At 41.8% G+C, this 22,359-nt stretch overlaps 1 pseudogene; it reads left to right on the top strand.

Annotated features, from left to right (window-relative positions):
- The first annotated feature begins 2,430 nt into the window (after window positions 1-2,430).
- LOC138075366 (post-GPI attachment to proteins factor 2-like) overlaps window positions 2,431-22,359 on the top strand; it is a 48,697-nt pseudogene continuing 28,768 nt past the window's right edge.

Below are 22,359 nucleotides of genomic sequence, written 5' to 3'. Positions count from 1 at the left end.
TGTCTTCAAATAAAATAATGTCTCCCGTGTCACACTCTTTTTTTGTAACAAACCCTTTGATATTGAGAATAATGTGTCCAAACCTTTGTGCTTTGTGCTAAGTTGCTTCAGTCATGCCTACTCTTTGCCACCCCAAGGACTGTAGCTGGCCAGGCTATAGTCTGGTCTGTCCATGGAATTCTCCAGGCAAGAATACTGGAGTGAGTTGCCATGCCCTCCTCTAGGGGATCTTTCTGACCCAGAGATCGAACCCACATCTCTTACATCTCCTGCATTGGCAGGTGGCTTCTTTACCACTAGTGCCACCTAGGAAGCCCACCCAAACCTTCAGGAACCCCCCAATTTCAGAAAATCGACGTGCTCCAAAAAGCTTACTCCAACAGGCTTGCTCCCACATCACACTTCCTCTGGAATCACAGATCCCCTGCAACAGTCCTCAGTTCACCTCACCACATTTTCAGCTTTTGATGGAGTTCTATCCTTCCCTTTATGTTCATTTCCACAGAGCCATCCTTATTTCCCCAGAATCACTGCATGCACGGATGAATCAGGAGCTGTGGAGCTGCTTCACAGGGCAGCAGATGCCCAGTCCTGGACTGCTCAGATATTGCCAATAAAATGCCAAATGGTTGCAAGCACTAGTAAGAACCATAGTGTCAAATCTGGAGATGTCTAGGGCATGCCACTTCACTTTTTTCTTTCTTTCTTTAAGCGTGAAAAAAAGGGGTCATTCATAATCACACTACTATAGATAGACATATAGATATAGATAACTAATAACATATTGTATAGCACAGGGAACTCTACTGAATACTCTACAGTGGCCTACATGGGAAAAGAATTTAAAAAAAAAAAAGAGTGGATTTATGTATAACTGATTCACTTTGTTATATACCTGAAACTAACACAACATTCTAAATCAACTACAATTTAAAAAAAGAGTGGCTCAGAGGTTAAAGCATCTGCCTGTAATGTGGGAGACCTGGGTTCAATCCCTGGGTCAGGAAGATTCCCTGAAGAAGGAAATGGCAACCCATTCCAGTATTCTTGCCTGGAGAATCCCATGGACGGAGGAGCCCGGTGGGCTACAGTTCATGGGGTCGCAAAGAGTCGGACACAACTGAGCGACTTCACTTCACTTCACAGTTTAAAAAAAAAAAATTTAAGGGACAGGCATTAAATATCCTTTCAGATGTGCCACAAATACATATGTTGCCAGATAGGAATTATTATTTACATTACCATATGTAATAGATAGCCAGTGGGAATCTGCTATATAATACAGGGAGTTCAGCTCCATACTCTTTGATGACCCAGAGGGATGGGATAGGGGAGGGGAAGGGAGGCTGAGGAGGGAGAGGATCTATGTATACTTAGAATTGATTCACGTTGTACAGCAGAAACTAACACAATGTAAAACAATTATATTCCAATTTAAAATTTTAAAAATGAAACTAAATTTAAAAAAAAAAATTAAAAAAAAATTTTTAATAAATAAAGGAATTATTCAGAATTGAAGATGATGGAGGTCTTCTGCTTGTGGCCTGACTCTTTCCGTCTGAAGTTTAACTATTTCAGAACAAAGCTATATCCTAGACCTTCATCTCACTCCATTCAAACTGCAAGTTAAACACCAATCACACCTGGCTGAAAGCCTTTCATTCAGGAAAGATGTTGCCTTAGTCACCTCTGGCTGCTAGAACAAAAATACATAGACTGGGCAGCTTAGCCACAAGAGAAATTTCTTTCTACAGTCCTAGAGACTGGAATTCGGAGATCCCTGTGTGAGCATGGTTTGGTTCCGGTTAGAGTTCTGAGTTATAAACAGCTGTCTCCTCACCATATCGGCACGTGTAGAAGGGGCTAGACACTACGTGGGATCTCTTTTATCAGGGTACTAATCTCAATTCTTTTCTTGACGATTATTTTTTTCTAAGAGAAAAACCAGAATCCATGCCGAGCTGCTGTCACAAGCTCATCATAGCCTCAGAGGGGTGAGGCTTGCTGGTGGCAATAGGGAAAAAATGAATGACTCTCCCTCCTGACTCAGACTGACTCGGGTTGAAGGTCCTCGACAGCGGCGGGTGTCCTCCTCAAAGGTGGGGGTGCTAGGCAGTGGCGGGCTCAGAAAGACGGCTTGGCGGCCCCGGGGCAGCTGCGCGGCTGTTGCTAAAGGCCCTCTGAGCGCCTCCCAGATGAAGTCCCAGCTGGACGCCAGAGCTGTTTTTTTAACCTTAACAAGATCTGTCATTAAACGTTACTGGAGCCTGACTTTGCCTCTTTCCCTCCGGGCCTTGCTAGTGGAGGTCAAAGGTCACATTATCCTTCCACACAGGCTCCTGGGCCTCCGGCTTTGTTTGCCAGACCTCATGGTGGTGATGAGCAAGGAACCCCTGGGTCCTTGGAAGCCACACAAGAAACCAGCGAACCATGGTCTTTAACGAACGGCTCCTCCAAGGCCAGCCGGCAACAACCACTTACGATATTTACAGCTTTCTGTCCGTGCAGATTAAACACAGGCAACAAAAAATGGGACTCTTTTGTCCGGTAAACTTATGTCATTCCTTGTTAAGACAAATTGAGAACAAACCTAGATTTTGTTGGGAAGCAGTTTTTGCCTCTAAAGACAGTCTTGGATGAGGATAGGAGGATTTCTGGCGACAAGGACATCTTGTGCAATATTATTATTAAGTGACAGTGTTTTCTGATAATTTCATAAGCGGTTTAGCTGTATTGTTTTCTAGCAACAGGCTATATTCTTGGCCAAGGGCAATATTTCTCCCTCGTTCATTGGCAATTCATATTATAAACAGATACCTTGCGGGTGCATTCCTCAGCAGAGGGCTAACATCAAAGCAGCAAGAGCTTAGCAGCCTGAGTTACCGCTTTTTGTTTGAATTCTGAGCATCTTTCCATAGGTACATCAGCACGTTGGGTGCTGAGATTGAGGGAAGTGCTTGGTTCACTGTCTTTGCAATCAGAGAAACCTGGGGTTAAGGGCAATGGATTTTAGCAGAGAAAAAAAATTTTTTTTTCAAAGAAGGCATTATTGTGAGCTCAATATATCAATTTAAGTGGTTTAATTCAAACTAAGTAGGAGATCTGATAGACAGTGTGCCTGAAGAACTATGGACGGAGGTTCATGACTTTGCACAGGAGGCAGTGATCAAGACCATCCCCAAGAAAAAGAAATGGAAAATGGCAAAATGGCTGAAAAAAGCAAAAAGTTCTGAGGAGGCCTTACAAATAGCTAAGAAAAGAAGAGAAGCTAAAGGCAAAGGAGAAAAGGAAAGATATACACATTTGACTACAAAGTTCCAAAGAATAGCAAGGAGAGATAAGAAAGCCTTCCTCAGTGACCAATGCAAAGAAATAGAGGAAAACAATAGAATGGGAAAGACTACAGATCTCTTCAAGAAAATTAGAGATATCAAGGGAACATTTCATACAAAGATGAGCTCAATAAAGGACAGAAATGGTATGGACCTAACAGAAGCAGAAGATATTAAGACAAGGTGGCAAGAATACACAGAAGAACTGTACAAAAAAGATCTTAATGACCCAGAAAACCATGATGGTGTGATCGTCCACCTAGAGCCAGACCTCCTGGAATGTGACGTCAAGTGGGCCTTAGGAAGCATCACTACCAACAAAGATAGTGGAAATGATGGAATTCAAGTTGAGCTAGTTCAAATTCTAAAAGATGATGCTGTGAAAGTGCTGCACTCAATATGCCAGCAAATCTGGAAAACTCAGCAGTGGCCACAGGACTGGAAAAGGTCAGTTTTCATTCCAATCTCAAAGAAAGGCAATGCCAAAGAATATTCAAACTATCACACAGTTGCACTCATCTCACACGCTAGTAAAGTAATGCTCAAAATTCTCCAAGCCAGGCTTCAACAATACATGAACTCTGAACTTCCAGATGTTCAAGCTGGTTTTAGAAAAGGCAGAGGAACCAGAGATCAAATTGCCAACATCCCCTGGATCATCAAAAAAGCAAGAGAGTTCCAGAAAAACATCTATTTCTGCTTTATTGACTGTGCCAAAGACTTTGACTGTGTGGATCACAATAAACTGTGGAAAATTCTGAAAGAGATGGGAATACCGGCCCACCTGACTTGCCTCTTGAGAAATCTTTATGCAGGTAAGGAAGCAACAGTTAGAACTGGACATGGAACAACAGACTGGTTCCAAATAGGAAAAGGAGTACATCAAGGCTGTATATTGTCACCCTGCTTATTTAACTTATATGCAGAGTACATCATGCGAAATGTCAGGCTGGAAGAAGCACAAGCTGGAATCAAGATTGCCAGGAGAAATATCAATAACCTCAGATACGCAGATGACACCACTCTTATGGCAGAAAGTGAAGAGGAACTAAAGAGCCTCTTGATGAAAGTGAAAGTGAAGAATGAAAAAGTTGGTTTAAAACTCAACCTTGAGAAAACTAAGATCATGCATCTGGTCCCATCACTTCATGGCAAATAGATGGAGAAATAATGAAAATGGTGAGAGACTTTATTCTGGGGGGCTCCAAAATCACCACAGATGGTGATTGCAGCCATGTAATTAAAAGACACTTGCTCCTTGGAAGGAAAGCTATGACCAACCTAGACAGCATATTAAAAAGCAGAGGCATTACTTTACCAACAAAAGTCCATCTTGTCAAAACAATGGTTTTTCCAGTAGTCATGTATGGATGTGCGAGTTGGACTATAAAGAAAGCTGAGTGCCAAAGAATTGATGCTTTTGAACTGTGGTGTGGGAAAAGACTCTTGAGAGTCCCTTGGACTGCAAGGAGATCCAACCAGTCAATCCTAAAGGAACTCAGTCCTGAATATTCATTGGAAGGACTGATGCTAAAGCTCCCAATACTTTGGTCACCTGATGTAAAGAACCAGCTCATTGGAAAAGACCCTAATGCTGGGAAAAATTGAAGGCAGGAGAAGGGGCTGATAGAGGATGAGATGGTTGGGTGGCATCACTGACTCAATGGACATGATTTTGAGTAAACTCTGGGAGTTGGTGATGGACAGGGAGGCCTGGCATGCTGCAGTCCTTGGGGTCACAAAGAGTCAGACACAACTGAGCGACTGAACTGAAGTAGGAGACTAGAGCTCGCCTGATCAGCAACCCTATTTCTCATGCGTATCCCGACCCACCACCCATACCCATGAGTGTCCCCAAAGAGACTCAGTAGAGCAGAGCTTGAAAACCACAGTTCTGTCAAATGTGCCTGGACTGGTTGCGAGGAGAACTCACTGCCAAATAGACCTCTAAACCACAGTGAGCCCAGGGAAGCCCCATGGTCTCACTGAGTCTGGCTTTCTCATCAGGTAAATATGAACCCCTTATTCCATGGGCCCAATGGGCCTGGAATCAATTTGGAACAGAGAGAAAAATCTGCCCACCACTGCCCATAATGGTTGTTTCTTTTTTTTTCACCACAGGGATCAGACATGTGCCACCTGCAATGAAAGCGTAGCATTCTAACTACCAGACCAAACAAGAATTTCCCCTAATGGTTGTTTCTTAAAAATAACTTTATTGAGATGTAATTTACATACCATAGACGTCACCCACTGAAAGAATACAACCCAATGACTTTAATATGTTCATAGAGTCAATATTAGAACATTTTCATCACCCCAAAAAGAAACCCTGTTCTCATTAGCAGTCAATCCCCGTCTCTCCCCACCCCACATGCAGCCTTAGGCAACCACAAATCTACTTTCTGCCTGTATAGATTTACCCATTCTGGACATTTCATAAAAACAGAATCATATAATATACAATTCTTTGCGACTAGTTTTCCACTCAGCATGTTTTCAAGGCTCATCACACTTCAGAATAATATTCTACTGCATAGATAGATGTATCTGTTTTGTTTATCCATTTATCAGTTGAAGGACACTTGGACTGTTTTCATGTTTCAGCTGTTTTGAATAATGCTGCTATGAACATAACTGAACATTCAGTCAGTTCAGTTCAGTGGCTCAGTCATGTCTGACTCTTGCAGCACACCAGGCCTCCCTGTCCATCACCAACTCCCAGAGTTTACCCAAACTCACATCCATCGAGTCGGTGATCCCATCCAGCTATCTCATCCTCTGTCGTCCCCTTCTCCTCCTGCCCCCAATCCCACCCAGCATCAGAGTCTTTTCCAATGAGTCAACTCTTCGCATCAGGTGGCCAAAGTATTGGAGTTTCAGCCTCACCATCAGTCCTTCTGATGAACAGCCAGGACTGGTCTCCTTTAGGATGGACTGGTTGGATCTCCTTGCAGTCCAAGGGACTCTCAAGAGCCTTCTCCATCACCACAGTGAGGTAGTACTTTGTATCCACTAGGACTGCTGTGATCAGAAAGACAAACAATAGCAAGTGTCGGCAAAGGTGTGGAGAGGTTGGCATCCTCACACACTGCTGGTGGGAATGTGAAATGGTGTCACTGTTTTGGAAGGCTGGCAGCTCCTCAAAAGGTTAAATATATATAGTTATGTTTTTAGTTAAAAAAAAAACATTAAAAACATACAATTTTTTTAATGGACATATATTTCCATTTCTCCTGGATATATACCTGGGATTAGTTCTATGTTTAACCTATGGTAACTCTATATATTTAACCTTTTGAGGAGCTGCCAGCCTTCCAAAACAGCGACACCATTTCACATTCCCACCAGCAGTGTGTGAGGATGCCAACCTCTCCACACCTTTGCCGACACTTGCTATTGTTTGTCTTTCTGATCACAGCAGTCCTAGTGGATACAAAGTACTATCTCACTGTGGTTGTGATTTGCATTTTCCTGATGGGTAGTGCTGCTGAGTAACTTTTCACATGCTCTCAATAGGTCTTTATTTGTAAGATACTGGCAGGAAATTTAATAGTGAGACGTGAAAATAGACGAAACTCTGTAGGCATTCATTGTTTTCTATGTCTAAGTCTGCTTCTCATTTCAAGACCTGACATATTCTTACTTAAGTTATGGGAATTCTCTGTCTCCCCCAGGACCTCCTCCTCTGCCAAATTCACCTAACTCCATTACTACACCCTGAATTGAGCCAAACTCTACTGTGAGACAGATTATTTCTACAAAACTCTGAAAAACAGATGAGCTCCAAAACCCTGCCAATAATTCACTTTCTCAATAAACCCTAGCATGCCAGAGCATCTGAATTTGACAAGGCTGCTGCTCTGCAGAGCCCTAGAGGTGCTCTTCACAATGTCAGCTACGTGTCTGGAGCCCCTGGAAGCTGGGCAGGGCTCACTTTGTGAGGCAGTCTTTCCCGGCACTCTTCTGACAGGAAGCATCCCAGAGAGTTGCTGTTTAGTCAGCCCGGAGTGATCTGCACTGACCTCAGAGCTCTGCATCTGCAAGATGGCCAAGTCGGGGGAAGGGCAGAGTGAGCGTCGCTGTGAGGATCTCTTCTGTTCATCTAGCTGTTGATTTAACAGCCTTGCCTGAAGCAATGCCCCCCACCCCCAGCATCCTCAGAAAGCTCTTTCTCAGCCATATGTGTGCGTGCTAAGTCGCTTCAGTCGTGTCCGACTCTTTGCGACCCCATGGACTGTAACCTACTAGGCTCCTCCGTCTATGGGATTCTGCAGGCAGGAATACTGGAGTGGGTTGCCATGCCCTCCTCCAGGGGATCTTCCTGTCCGAGGGATCAAACCCACATCTCTTGGGTCTGCTGCATTGGCAGGACCCACTTTCTTTACCACTAGCACCACCTGAGAAGTCCTACTCAGTCATAGTCTGTTACTAAAGGCAGCCCTGTACAAGGTTAGGAGCCAGTGCTGGCTCTGGTACCCAAGTCTTAATGAAAGTATCTCCCACCACCCACCAGCTCTGTGATCTTACAGATTCCTTCATCACTCCAAGTCTCAGTTTCCTTATCTGTACAACTAATAATACATTGCTCAAAGAGCTGTGAGAATCAATAAAACAATGTATTTACAGCATGCTTAGGACATAGTAGGTCTACCACAATGTTGCTACTGTTGTCATTTTTATTACCAGCAGTCCATTAATGCATAAGGAATTTTACTTCCAGGTATTTACTATTTCCTCTGTCCAATATACTGCCCCATATGCTTTGTCCAAGTAATTCTTCTTAATTCTCTGGTCTATGTTTATGGGAAGCTGCCTCTAGGAACATTCTCTTTGCGGTACCCCCAAGAGTGGGTGCCAGGACCTCGCAAGCACCCAGTCTTACTCTTACTACGGTCACGACTACCCTGCCTCTAATTGGCTGTGTGCTTGTCTGCATCCTCCACCAGACCCTGGGCTCCTGCACTCGGTGGGAACTTCATAAATATTTGTTCAATTTCTGCCTGCATCTGAATCTGAGTTATGGTCTCTTCGCCATCCTCAATATCTCCACGAAAGGAAAAGAAGCCAGTATTGATTGAGTTCATCCTGGGCCAGTACTGTCCATATGTCAGTTCATATAATGCCCAACAGAATACTAGGTGAGGCAGGTATTCCTTGCTCTAAGGATGAGGAACTGTTGGCATGGGAGGTTAATTACCTTAATTAACTCCCCTTAACTTGCCTAAGGTCCCACAGGTACCAGGCTGGGATTGGCATCCAGATAGTGCTCCCTGCACTATCCCCACAAAGATTCTCCCTGTCTTCTTTAAGATCTAATTCCCAGTGATCCACAGAGCTCACTTCAGTTACTGCTGGAAACAGGAACCATGTTTTGGGCTCAAAGAACACATTTTCCCCCTTACCCTTTATTACAAAAACACTCAGTTACTTACTAAAACCTGTTCCATTCGTTTAACTGATTTTGAATGTTTAGAAGGAGATGGAGCAAATCCTCTCTGGGGCCCTTTCTCAAGTAAGACAGTTCAGGTAGAGTTAGAAAGGGGCTGGGGTCAGGGATGGGTGCCTGGGGGAGAAAGACGGGGTAGACTGGCTGGAGGGAGGTGAAGGTTTGGCAGGAAACTGACCCTACAAACCCCACACTCATTTGCTGAGAGGCTTTGTGGTCTAAGACAACTGCACACCTGTGGGTCTGCATGCCACAGCATCCTAGGACCTTCTCTGTGCTGTCCCAGCCCTGCTCAGCGGCCAGGACTGTGTATGCAAAATTGCATGGAATTGTGCAAGCCTGGGGCTCAGGGGACAAACTCCCTTCCTTATCTGGAGACTCTCGTAGAGGTGGCTCTTCCTAGGGAAAGTCTATTGCTGTGAATAAGGACTCTCTTAAGTTTTTTTGGCAAAATGAAGGACTCCAGAAGCAACACATGCATTGGCAGCACAGCTGCTATGAGCCAGCATCTGCTCATCTAACATGATTGTTAATGAACTGAAAAGGATCCTGCCGCTCTGATTTCCAGAGCACAGGAAAGCAGAAATAGAGAAGAAAACTGAAATTAAGTTATGGTCTGTGTTCTCTAGGCAGCATGTGGCGGGGGGAGGTGATGTGGTTGACAAATTACACCACTGATGTGTCTCATGCATGTTAAGTACTCAGCAGGGGAACTTATATTCTGAAAATGACAAAACATTGTTGAAAGAATTTATAAAATCTAAATCAATGAGAAAATATCTGTGTTGATGGGCTGGAAGATTTAATATGGTTAAGACAGCAAAACTCCCCAAATGATCTACAGATTCAGTGCAATCTCTATCGGAATCCCAGCTGAATACTAAATTCACATGGAAACTCAAGAAAACCAGGATAGCCAAAAAAACCTTAAAAGTGAAAAACAAATTTGGAGGACTTGCACATCTTGATTTTAAAATTCATGATCAACAGTAATCAATACAATGTGTTATTGGCAGAAGGATAGCTAAATGGAACAATGAAATAGAATCAAGAATCCACATCTAAACCCATGTATCTATACAAAAACTTGTACATGAATGTTTACAGTGGCATTATTTATAATAGCTAAAAGATGGAAGCAGTCCAAATGTCCACCAGTTGATGAATGGATAAGCAAAATGTGTTATATCCATAGAATGGAAGTTTATGTGGCCATACAGAAGAATGGAGTACTGATACATACTGTAACATAGATGAACCTTGAAAGCAGTATGTTAAGTAAAAGAGAATAGCCACATACAACAATATACATATTATACGATTCCATTTATATGAATTGTCCAGAATAAGTATATACAGAGAGACAAATGGAGAAGGAAATGTCAACCCACTGCAGCATTATTGCCTGGTGAATCCCATGGACAGAGGAGCCTGGTGGGCTACAGTCCATAGGGTCACAAAAGAGCAGGACACGCCTGAAGCAACTGAGCATGCACACCCATAGAGAAACAAAAGTAGATGAGCTTAGTGTCAGGAGGAATGGCTACAGTGAAGGATGACAGCTAGAGAGTATGGAATTTCCTTTTGACCTGATGAAAAGTTCTAAAATTGATTATGGTGCGAGTTGCACAAGTCTGAATATATTAAAACCACTGAATTGTATACTTTGAGTCTGTGAATTATATGTCAGTAGAGTTGTAACCAAAAATCGAGAAATGAACGTTGCCTTAGAGCACTTTATGTTCTTTTTAAAATATGGCCTCAAATTGCATTTAGCTAAATTGTACATTAGATACCCTTCATTCCACAGGATGGAAGTGCACAACTGACTTCTCTAGGTTCCTGTACCCATAAAAGGGGAGAGCAGAATGTTTGCACTATCTCTGACTTCAATACCCAGACTTCTACTCAGGGTTTATCCATCATATGCAGTGGATTCCTGGGAGTCCCTGTTGGTCTGGGTGAAAAATTTAACAATGTATTTTTGTGGCATAACAAAAATAGCCTGCTATTCCCAACACTATTCTCCACCACTTGGTGCAGAACTCTGCCGGGAAGGAGATGGGAAATGTTAATGGGGCTCAAAATACTTCTGAGGAGGAAATTGACCAAGACTTATACCTTTTCCCTCAAGATCAATGTTATTAGATTCTGTGTAATATAGTAAGTTCTTACAGAGGTTCTCAGGCAAGAAAGGACACCTAAAAGAATCTAAACAGGAAGGAAAGAGACTAAAACAGAGACTGGTCTAGAAGAGAGATTGCCTCAAGAGCAGGCTCTTGGTTGGGGTGGGGGTAGGGGTGGAGCAGAGCCCATCCAGGTGTCCCTCATGCCCCAAGACAGGAACAGGCAGAATGATAAAGAATAGTGAACATCCAGTCTGGGAGGGGAGTTTGGGGAAGAATGGATATGTGTATATGTGTGGCTGAGTCACTTTGCTGTGCACTGAAACTATGACAACATTGTTAACCAGCTATACAGTAGCTGGTTATTTTTTATTCAGTATAAAATAAAAAGTCAAAAAAAAAAAAAAAAAGAACATCCAGGGTCATGGGCCTATAGGTAGAGGGACTCTTTCTTGAGAGGGAAAGTCTGGAATTTCTGCCCAGAATACACATAAGTATATCATACAGAATGGTACAACTAAGGCAGAGCTTTATTTGCTGGTTTTGGATACTGAGATTTCTTCCTTAAGGAAAATTCTGACAGCAGGCAAATTCTCCAATGCCAATTTTAGTAAGGTGTTACCTGCTAATTAAGTAAAGATGATTATCTTCCACTGAAGACAGATTAGCATTGTGATATTTACTGGAAGCAGCATGAAATGGGTATCTACCTTTATTATTTCTGGGACAGAAATTAGAAATGAAATTAAAAAGGGTTTGGAATGTGGTCATTGCCATGGTCACTATGGTTGTTATTGAGTTGCAGCAAGTCAGCACATATACAGATAAGGTACCCCCACATGGTGTGGGCCCCAGCATGAATCTGGTTCTGTCTACTTCAAGGCAAGCTCTTCTGCACATCGTGTGATTCGTTCGCAAATTTCTCATGTACTTACTCAATTCACTCTCCATGTTCTTAATTTTATATTCCCAAGAAACCTAATTTGTAATCTTCATTTGGCCTCAACACAAACACTGATGCTGAAATCATGTGATCATAATCATCTAAAGATCTTCTCGAGCAAAGACAGTGAACTCTTTTGGGGATGTGCCAGATGGTAAGTATTTTAGGCATCGTGGGCCATACACTTTCTCCACCATTTTCAGCTCCACCATTGTAGCATGAACACTACATAAACAGTCATAAACACTACATAAACACATGAGCATAGCTGTGTTTCAATAAAACTTGTTATACAAATAAACAGGTGGTGGGCTGGATTTAGACCATGGGCCATAATTTGCCAACCTCTGTTCTATAATATCCTTAAGCTATCCTAAATTTTATGTTATAATTAAAATGCAAACATAAAATTTTAAACTGTTCTTGGGGAACTCTTGAACTCTTCAGAATGTGGATCGATGGACTTGTTTGAGAAAAAGTTGCCTGAGGAAGTCAGAATATAAACACACAGGCCAGGAATGGGGAACCTTGGCTCAGTTTGAGAGACAAAGTATACACCATGAAAATGACCTCAGATGGTCCCTAAGGATAGAGGCTTGGACTGGCTATGACTGTGTCCCAACTAGATTAAGTATAAGGTCCTAGCAACAGATCATGCTCAATAAATGACCATTAAATGGATCAGATGAAAATCAATAGAGGATCTTCTAGTTGAAATGTTGACATTTAAAGAGCTTGGAAGTCATAAGCATTGCACTCACAAGAAAAAAAAAAAAACTAAGTAAATTTAAAACCAACAACTTTTCTTGGAAACATCAGAGAATTCAAATCACAGGGCAACTCACCATCTTGAAATCTGGAGAGACAGGTACACATGGAAAACCAAAGCTTCGATCAGCTTACCTGAAGCAGAAGCCACTAGAGGCAGTGGCTAGTTGGAACACTTTAATGGTAATTTTGAAGAATTAATAGAGGATGAGTGTGGACACCTTGAGATTTAAAAATTTCGGTGGGAGAAGGCAGGCTTTGGGGATAGGAGGAAGAGGCTACATTTCTGTGGATTTTACCTCAAAAATCCCTACCAGGTTCTCACAGTGAAGGCTGGAGAACAATACCCTCGTTTCCAGCAGAGGGAGGAGGGAAGTAACCACTTTTAAATATGCCAGGGGAAAAGTACCTTTGTGACATGTATCCAGAGCCTTTTCCATAATAAAGGCCTGTACTCCAAGGGAAGCTGTTTTTACCAGAGCCTTATCTGACCTAGCAGAAGGGAAATTCAGTTCAGTTCAGTTGCTCAGTTGTGTCCGACTCTTTGCGACCCCATGAATCACAGCACGCCAGGCCTCCCTATCTATCACCAACTCCTGGAGTTCACCCAGACTCATGTGCATCGAGTCGGTGATGCCATCCAGCTATTTCATCATCTGTTGTCCCCTTCTCCTCCTGCCTCCAATCCCTCCCAGCATCGGAGTCTTTTCCAATGAGTCAACTCTTCTCATCAGGTGGCCAAAGTACTGGAGTTTCAGCTTCAGCATCACTCCTTCCAATGAATATTCAGGACTGATCTCCTTTAGAATGGACTGGTTGGATCTCCTTGCAGTCCAAGGGACTCACAAGCACCTTCTCCAACACCACAGTTCAAAAGCATCAATTCTTCAATGCTCAGCTTTCTTCACAGTCCAACTCTCACATCTATACATGACCACTGGAAAAACCATAGCCTTGACTAGACAGACCTTTGCTGGCAAAGTAATATCTCTGCTTTTGAATATGCTATCTAAGTTGGTCGTAACTTTCCTTCCAAGGAGTAAGTGTCTTTTAATTTCATGGCTGCAATCACCATCTGCAGTGATTTTGGAGCCCCCCAAAATAAAGTCTGACACTGTTTCCACTGTTTCCCCATCTATTTCTCATGAAGTGATGGGACCGGATGCCATGATCTTCCTTTTCTGAATGTTGAGCTTTAAGCCAACTTTTTCACTCTCCTCTTTCACTTTCATCAAGAGGCTTTTTAGTTCCTCTTCACTTTCTGCCATAAGGGTGGCGTCATCTGCATATCTGAGGTTATTGATATTTCTCCTGGCAATCTTGATTCCAGCTTGTGCTTCTTCCAGCCCAGCGTTTCTCATGATGTACTCTGCATATAAGTTAAATAAGCAGGGTGACAATATACAGCCTTGACGTACTCCTTTTCCTATTTGAAACCAGTCTGTTGTTCCCTGTCCAGTTCTAACTGTTGCTTCCTGACCTGCATACAGATTTCTCAAGAGGCAGGTCAGGTGGTCTGGTATTCCCATCTCCTGAAGAATTTTCCACAGTTTCTTGTGATCCACACAGTCAAAGGCTTTGGCATAGTCAAGAAAGCAGAAATAGATGTTTTTCTGGAACTCTCTTGCTTTTTCCATGATCCAACGGATGTTGGCAATTTGATCTCTGGTTCCTCTGCCTTTTCTAAAACCAGCTTGAACATCAGGAAGTTCATGGTTCACGTATTGCTGAAGCCTGGCTTGGAGAATTTTGAGCATTACTTTACTAGTGAGTGAGATGAGTGCAATTGTGCGGTAGTTTGAGCATTCTTTGACATTGCTTTTCTTTGGGATTGGAATGAAAACTGACCTTTTCCAGTCCTGTGGCCACTGCTGAGTTTTCCAGATTTGCTGGCATACTGAGTGCAGCACTTTCACAGCATCATCTTTTAGGATTTGAACGAGCTCAACTGGAATTCCATCACTTCCACTAACTTTGTTGGTAGTGATGCTTCCTAAGGCCCACTTGACGTCACATTCCAGGATGTCTGGCTCTATGTGAGTGATCACATCATCATGATTATCTGAGTCGTGAAGATCTTTTTTGTACAGTTCTTCTGTGTATTCTTGCCACTTCTTCTTAATATCTTCTGCTTCTGTTAGGTCCATACCATTTCTGTCCTTTATTGAGCCCATCTTTGCATGAAATGTTCCCTTGGTAATTAGTCAACTCTAATCGACTCATTGGAAAAGACTTTGATGTTGGGAGGGATTGGGGGTAGGAGGAGAAGGGGACGACAGAGGATGAGATGGCTGGATGGCATTACTGACTCGATGGACATGAATCTGAGTGAATTCTGGGAGTTGGTGATGGACAGGGAGGCCTGGTATGCTGCAATTCATGGGGTCACAAAGAGTCGGACACGACTGAGCAACTGAACTGACTGAATCCCCTCTAGTCTTCTTGTATTATATAAAGTAAGGGAAAAGACTGAGGAACCTTTCTGAAGGTCACAGCCCAGGGATTCAGGCTCACTAAAACACCAAGTTCTAATCATAAGATTATAAATCACCTCCCCCCACCCATAGCCACCACTACATCAGCAGAGTTCCACCACAATTACAGTGGCACACAACCAAGAGCTCTAAGACACAGATTCTACTTAAGAAGACTTTGAAGTGAAGTCGCTCAGTCGTGTCCTACTCTTTGCGACCTCATGGACTGTAGCCTACCAGGAGGGGGTTGCCATTTCCTTCTCCAGAGAAGAGTTTAGGGAGACATAAAAACAACATGAGAAAAAAAACAAGTAAGGAAACTAGAAGAAAATGAAGCCTCTGGCACTACAGCTGCAAAAGACGTTAGACATAGCACAGCTCACACTAAGAGCCTAATTATCTCAGTTACTTTACCCAATATATCATGTCTGGATTTCAACAAAAAGGTAAATGATATGCTAGAAAGCAAGGAAAAACACATTCTGAAGAGACAAAGAAAGCATAAGAAATAGACTCAGGGATAGCATAGCTTTCAGAATTATCAGACAGAGAGTTTAAAATAGCTGTGATTAATATGTTAAGGGCTCTCAAGGAAAATGAGAAAACATGCAAGAACAGATGGGTAATATAAACAGAGCAATGGAAGCTCTAAAAAGAATCAGTGAGTTTGAAGATAGGCCATCTTCAAACAGAAATGCAAAGAGAAAGAATGATTTTTTTTAATGAAACAGAATATCAAGGAACTGTGGAACAACTGCAAAAGGCAAAACAAATGTGAAGCGGAAACACTAGAAGGAGGAGGAAAATAAGAATGGAAAGAAAGAGAGAAAGGAAAAGAAGATATATTTGAGGTAATAATGGCTGAGAAATTCTCAAAATTAATGACAGACACCAAACCACAGATCCAGAGAAATTCAGAGAACACCAAGCAGGATAAATACTCAAAAAAAATCTATACCCAAACATAGTAAACTATAGAAAGCCAAAGATAAAGATTTAAAAAGTTAAGAAAATAAGAAATCTGATTTGTAGAAGATCAAAGATAAAAATTACCACTGGACTTCTCTTCAGAATCCACACAAGCCAGAAGAGAATGGAGTGAAATGTTTAAAGTACTAAAGGAAAAGCCATCAACCTAGACTTGTGTATCTGGTGAAATTATCACTGGACACAAAGAATGCTTAAAACTCAACAATAACCAAAAAACAACCCAATTAAAAAATAGGTAAAATATCTGAACACACTTCTCATTAAATAAAAAATACAGACTTCAAATAAGTACGTGAAAAGATGACATCATATATCACTAGGGAATTGCAAATTAAAACAAACTGAGCTACTACTACACACCTACTAAAATGGTTAAAAAAAAAAACAACTCAGAGTACCAAATGTTCCACATTAACGCAAGATGTTAATAATAGGGAACCTGTGCTGGTGGAGAAGGACTACATATGGAGATTGCCTGTATGATCTGCTCAATTTTTGTGTAAATATAAAACTGCTCTAAAAAAATGAAGTCTCCTAATTAAAAAAAAAAACAACTATTGTAAAGTGGAGACACATGGAAGATTCATGGAATAAAAACATGATAAAGTTCAAATGGGTTTAGAGCTAGAAAAGGCCTCAGGATTGGTCATTCATTCATTCCATAATATTGGGTACTTACAGAGTGTCACTCTCTGTGTGAGACATGGGAAGTACAATGAAAGCAAGATGGTCCCCTCACAATACAGTACTAAGTGAACAAAGTCAAAAGTTCCCACTTTTGATACATGTGTGCATATATGTTTTGGGGATGAAGGAAAACTTTGAGAGGATGGTCACTAAAACATTAACAGTAGTTATTTCTGCTTGGACTTTGTTTCCTTTTACTGTTTCATATCATTTCACAGTGTTTCTGTGATATACGTGCTTTGTTGTAATAAGAAAATAAAATAATAGAAGTACTTTTTCTTTTATTCTAAAGATGCTACTTTACAGAATACACCAAGGCAAAGGTGAATTCGGAGCCCGGATTGTGAAAGCACAGGAATTGGACAGGAGTGAAAGAGTGAGTGGGGTAAGGTCATTTTGGGCAGGGAAAGTATACAGTGAGGGCCCTGGGGACTGCCCAGGAGTATATTTTGTGGCTGCAGAGGGCAGGAATGGGGCTTCCATGGTGGATTTCACTCAACAGCAGCAATTCTTGACCATAGCTAACCACAGCCAGCTTTGTGACCCTGAGAGTTTTTAATACGTGTTCATGTCCACTGAGTTTCCGCCACCAATGTGTTCCAAATGTGTTTCACAGAAAACTAAGTATCGGTAGGTGGATTTCCTACTGATGCTTTTGATAAATGCTATATTGAACAAACAAAGAATACCACGATTATTGATAGCAGAACCTATCAAAAACTTTTTTATTCTATGATATGATACATGACCCCAAAACAGAGTATACCATATTTCCCAAATTTATTTGAGAAAAAAAAAATCGCCATCTCCACTTTGTTTGGGTGAGAGCAAAAGAGTTGTATGGAATTGGTGTCATCATTTGATACACAGTTTGAGAAGTGTTACTCTGCCATATGCCACATCAGTGATTCAGGGGCCATGACTAATCTTTTTCATTTATCCCCTAGTATCTCCAGCACCACACACAACCGCTAGCATTAAAAAGGCTCTCAAAATCTTTGCTAACTGAGTGAATGAACTTCATTAAGAAAAACTGATTTAGCAAAGCTCTACATCTTGTGTATCTCTTCCAGATTTTATTTACACTTCCTTACAGAAACCATCCCAACTTGATCAATCCATGTAGGTGTGGAAGAATTAAAAATCTAGATCCTTTCAACAAGACTCTCTCTCCCAAGGGTTTCTGACACTTGCAAATGAAATTCTCTCACCCGCTGAGAGTCAGAAACAAATCAAGGAAGATGTGCTGGTGGTTACTCTTACCACTTCCCCTCCAACAAATTCAACTTGTTTCCCAAGAGTCAGTTGAGAATGGCCTCCAAAGAAAACAACCAGTTGGATGATAGGAAGTGAATGCGTGACTGTCAGAGCAATAAAGCCTTGCCCTTTGCCCTACTCCATCAAAAGTTTAGCAAGGACATGCTTTCCCCACATAGTCTGATAACAGCTGTCCCAGAAGACAGATTGCACACGGATTACAACTAATTGGGGTCAAGAAGAGATCGCCTATAGTTTTGCCAAGAGCTCTTCTTGGGCTGAGAAAGTATGTGTTCCTGCAGATGTTTTCCTGTCCCCTATGGAACTTGTCCCTACCCTCTACGGACCTGTGTCATTGAGCAACTAAGAAGTTATTGATTTCATTTCTTCTAAGGGCTGAAGGAGTTCATGAGCTCCTCAAAGTACAACCAAGGGGAAAAAAAACTGCTCAGCCAGAATTTAAGCCCAAATGGGTCATAATGTCCACGTGTTACAAAAATATAACTTTCTTTAAAAACAAAAAATTTCTGGTGATTGTACGATTTTGTGCAGCAGGCTGTTCGGTCTAGAGCTATTTCAAACTCTCAAAACTTTATACATGCAAGGCAAACACACTGAAAGCGAAAGTCGCTCCTTTTCCTCTTATTTCTTAGATTAGTTGCAACCTCCCTGGTTTTCAACACTCGTGCCAGTGTCCAGACTACTCAAGGGATTTCCTCAGTCGCATAGAGAACCTGGACTAAATTAGTCCAGAGGGATGTGTGCCATTTCTAAATTTGTGGTTGGCTTCATTGTGTTTAAAGCAAAGGTTATTAGACACCAATGCTGTGCAGATTTTCTAAATACTCTGGACTGCCAATGGCAGAACCAGATGTGAACTGTATCAGGAGAGACATGCGTGACAGCGTTTTCCTAAATGCCTATGATGAATTATAACCTGCATAGGAGAAAATTGCAACTGTGTGGTGCCAGGGTAATTTCCTCCAAATATCCCTTCCATCAGATTATTTTCTGTCAGGGAAAGCTAGGGAGGTCTCTGTTGTGTGAAATCTAAAATCCAGTGTTAAGGACCTCAGTCATCTGCCTGTCCTACCTAGAGACAAGCCAAAAGGATCCCTAAACCCCAGGACAACCTCTTTATTCTCCTCCTCTATACTTTGCTTGAGTGCCACCCTCTGGAATCCATAGCTCCAGCGTCCATCAAAATCTGGCTTAAACCTCATTATTGTCAAGTCACCTTCCCTATCCAGCCCCGCTCCCTCCGTGCTGATCCTTCTCCTTTATTTGGCATTCCCTGTAGTTGTCTGTAAGTTGTCACTGTTTCTATCGGTGGGGCCACTGGAAAGCTTAGCATTGAATATGAGTACCCCGTAACACAAGTGTGTGGAAAAGCCTCCTTGGTGTGCATTTTCTGCACTTCCTTCTTCCTACCCTCACTGTGAGGGTCACCCTTGATTTTTGCTTTGCTTTCCGTCACTTCTAAGTTGTTGCCTTGCTCTAATTTAACTATTTTACATGCTATCTTAAGTCTTTTGTGGATCAAAGCAGAGTGTCAACATGATTTTTTGGACTTTATTCAGTTCAGTTCAGTTCAGTCACTCAGCCGTGTCCGACTCTTGGTGACCTCGTGGACTGCAGCATGCCAGGCTTCCGTGTCCCATCACTAACTCCCGGAGTTTACTCAAATTCATGTCCATCGAGTCAGTGATGCCATCCAACCATCTCATCTTCTGTCAGCCCCTTCTCCTCCTGCCTTCAATCTTTCCCAGCATCAGGGTCTTTTCCAATGAGTCAGTTCTTCGGATCAGGTGGCCTAAGTATTGGAGTTTCAGCTTCAGTATCAGTCCTTCCAATGAATATTCAGGACTGATTTCCTTTAGGATTGACTAGTTGAATCTCCTTGCAGTCCAAGGGACTCTCAAGAGTCTTCTCCAACACCACAGTTCAAAAGCATCAATTCTGCAGTGCTCAGGTTTCTTTATAGTCCAACTCTCACATCCATACATGACTAATGGAAAAACCATATCTTCGACTAGATGAAGCTTTGTTGGCAAAGTACTGTCTCTGCTTTTTAATATGCTGTCTAGGTTGATCATAGTTTTCCTTCCAAGGAGCAAGTGTCTTTTAATTTCATGGCTGCAGTCACCATCTGCAGTGATTTTGGAGCCCCTCAAAAATAAGTCTCTTTCCATTTCCATTGTTTCCCCATCTGTTTGCCATGAAGTGATGAGACTGGATGCCATGATCTTGGTTTTCTGAAGGCTGAGCTTTAAGCTAACTTTTCAGTCTCCTCTTTCACTTTCATCAAGAGGCTCTTCATTTCTTCGCTTTCTGCCATAAGGGTGGTGTCATCCGCATATCTGAGGTTATTGATATTTCTCCCGGCCATCTTGATTCCAGCTTGTGCTTCATTCAGCCCAGCATTTCACATGATGTACTTTGCATATAAGTTAAATAAGCAGGGTGACAGTATGCAGCCTTGATGTACTCCTTTTCCGATTTGGGACCGCCTGTTGTTCCATGTCCAGTTCTAACTGTTGCTTCCTGACCTGCACACAGGTTTCTGAGCCTTTGTGGACTGTGCTTCTCCTTTAGTACACATCCTCTCTGAGGGTCTTACCTGCCACTGCCTCAATGCTCCTCAAAGGAAAGAATATTTCAGAAGCAAGTTACCATCTTCCGTTCTAGTTTTTGAAATTAATATTTTTTGTTCTTCTTTTGATTAAAATATTATATGTACAAGATATCTTTTATATATTATCTGAACCCAGAGTTATCATAGCTTGTTATTCATAGCTTCTCTGGTCAGTCAGATGGTAAAGAATCTGCCTGCAATGTGGGAGACCTGGGTTCAATTCCTGGGTTGGAAAGATCCCCTGGAGAAGGGCATGGCAACCCACTTCAGTATTCTTGCCTGGAGAATCCCCATGCCCAGAGAAGCCTGGAGGGCTACAGTCCACGGGGTCACAAAGAGTCGGACATGACTGAGTGACTAAGCAAAGAACTATTCATGAAGAACCATCTGATTAGAAAAAATTAAGTAGTTGGCTCAATGCTGCCCAGCTAAAAAGGAAAAAGCCAAGATTCGAACCCAGGTCTACCTGACTCTATATCCCTGGACTCTGCATCCTCTGAAAGTGCCTAAGCCCCAGAATAAATATTCAGTGTCCTGTACTAATTGATTGTTGAAGTACAACTAGGAAAACTTGGTCTAGAATTGAATAAAACGTGGAGGCAAAGCTATCGAAAGTTGAACTTGTAAAACTGAGTCGTCAAATGAATTGGCTTCATAAAAAGACAGCAGAGGCCCTAAGTAGGTCTCTCTGGGAAAGATGAGTCAGACCTACAAAGGTACCCAAAATGTGTAGGGTGTGGGCCGAACACTATATGAAAGAGATATCACGTTTGGATGCAGAGAAAAGAGTGCACAGGCACACTGGTTTATGTTTAGGTCCTGGACAAACTGATCCCACTGTGTGACCATCACAATCATTCTAGGGCTTCAGTGAGGGTAACCTTGGTGGTTATCTCCTGAGGGAGGAGGGGTCTGACAAAAACGCGATAGACAGAATTTTACATCAGCTACTCAAAGATCATAATATAATCTTTTGGAAAATCACACATAGGTGCTTCTCTCCAAACTGATCTAAAGATTGGCTACAACTCCAACGAAAAGTCAAACAGAATTGCTGAGGAACTTAACCAATAATTCTGAAATTTATGTGGAGAAGCCAAGATCTCAGAATAAACAAGGCACTCCTGAAGAGGAATATCAAGACTTATTATAAAGCTGATGTAATGAACACAGTATTTACTGGCACAGATATAGATAAACTGCCTGATGGAACAGACTAGAGAACTCTGTAGAAACAGAAAGAGAAGGAGAAAGGGGTAGGTCCCTGAGATATGATGGAGAAGACACTGTAGATCACTAAGGAAACAACAAAATTCTTCAATAAATAGTAGAGGTCAACTGGTTACCTATATGGAGAAAAAAAACTATAATCAGATCACACTATACAGAAAAATCAAATCCTGGAGAGTTGAAGATATAAAAGGCAAAAATCAAATTTTTGAAGAGAGTGTTGGAGAACATGTTTAGGACCTCAGGGTGGTAAAGACTTCTTAAAACAAAACATGAAAGTACAAATTATGAAAGAAAAAAATAATAAATTTGACTACTTTCAAATTAAGAGCTTCTGTTTCACAATAGATCCCATGATGAAAGTGATTGGAAAGCCACAAACCAGGAGAAGATATATGCGATATATATAACCAATAAAACATACATAAAGAGGATTTCTTTTCATCTTCAAAGTCCAGTGATTAGATG

This window comes from Capricornis sumatraensis, chromosome 1 (genome assembly GCF_032405125.1).
Source record: "Capricornis sumatraensis isolate serow.1 chromosome 1, serow.2, whole genome shotgun sequence".
NCBI classification, from domain to species: domain Eukaryota; kingdom Metazoa; phylum Chordata; class Mammalia; order Artiodactyla; family Bovidae; genus Capricornis; species Capricornis sumatraensis.
This window is presented reverse-complemented; position numbering and strand designations above follow the sequence as displayed.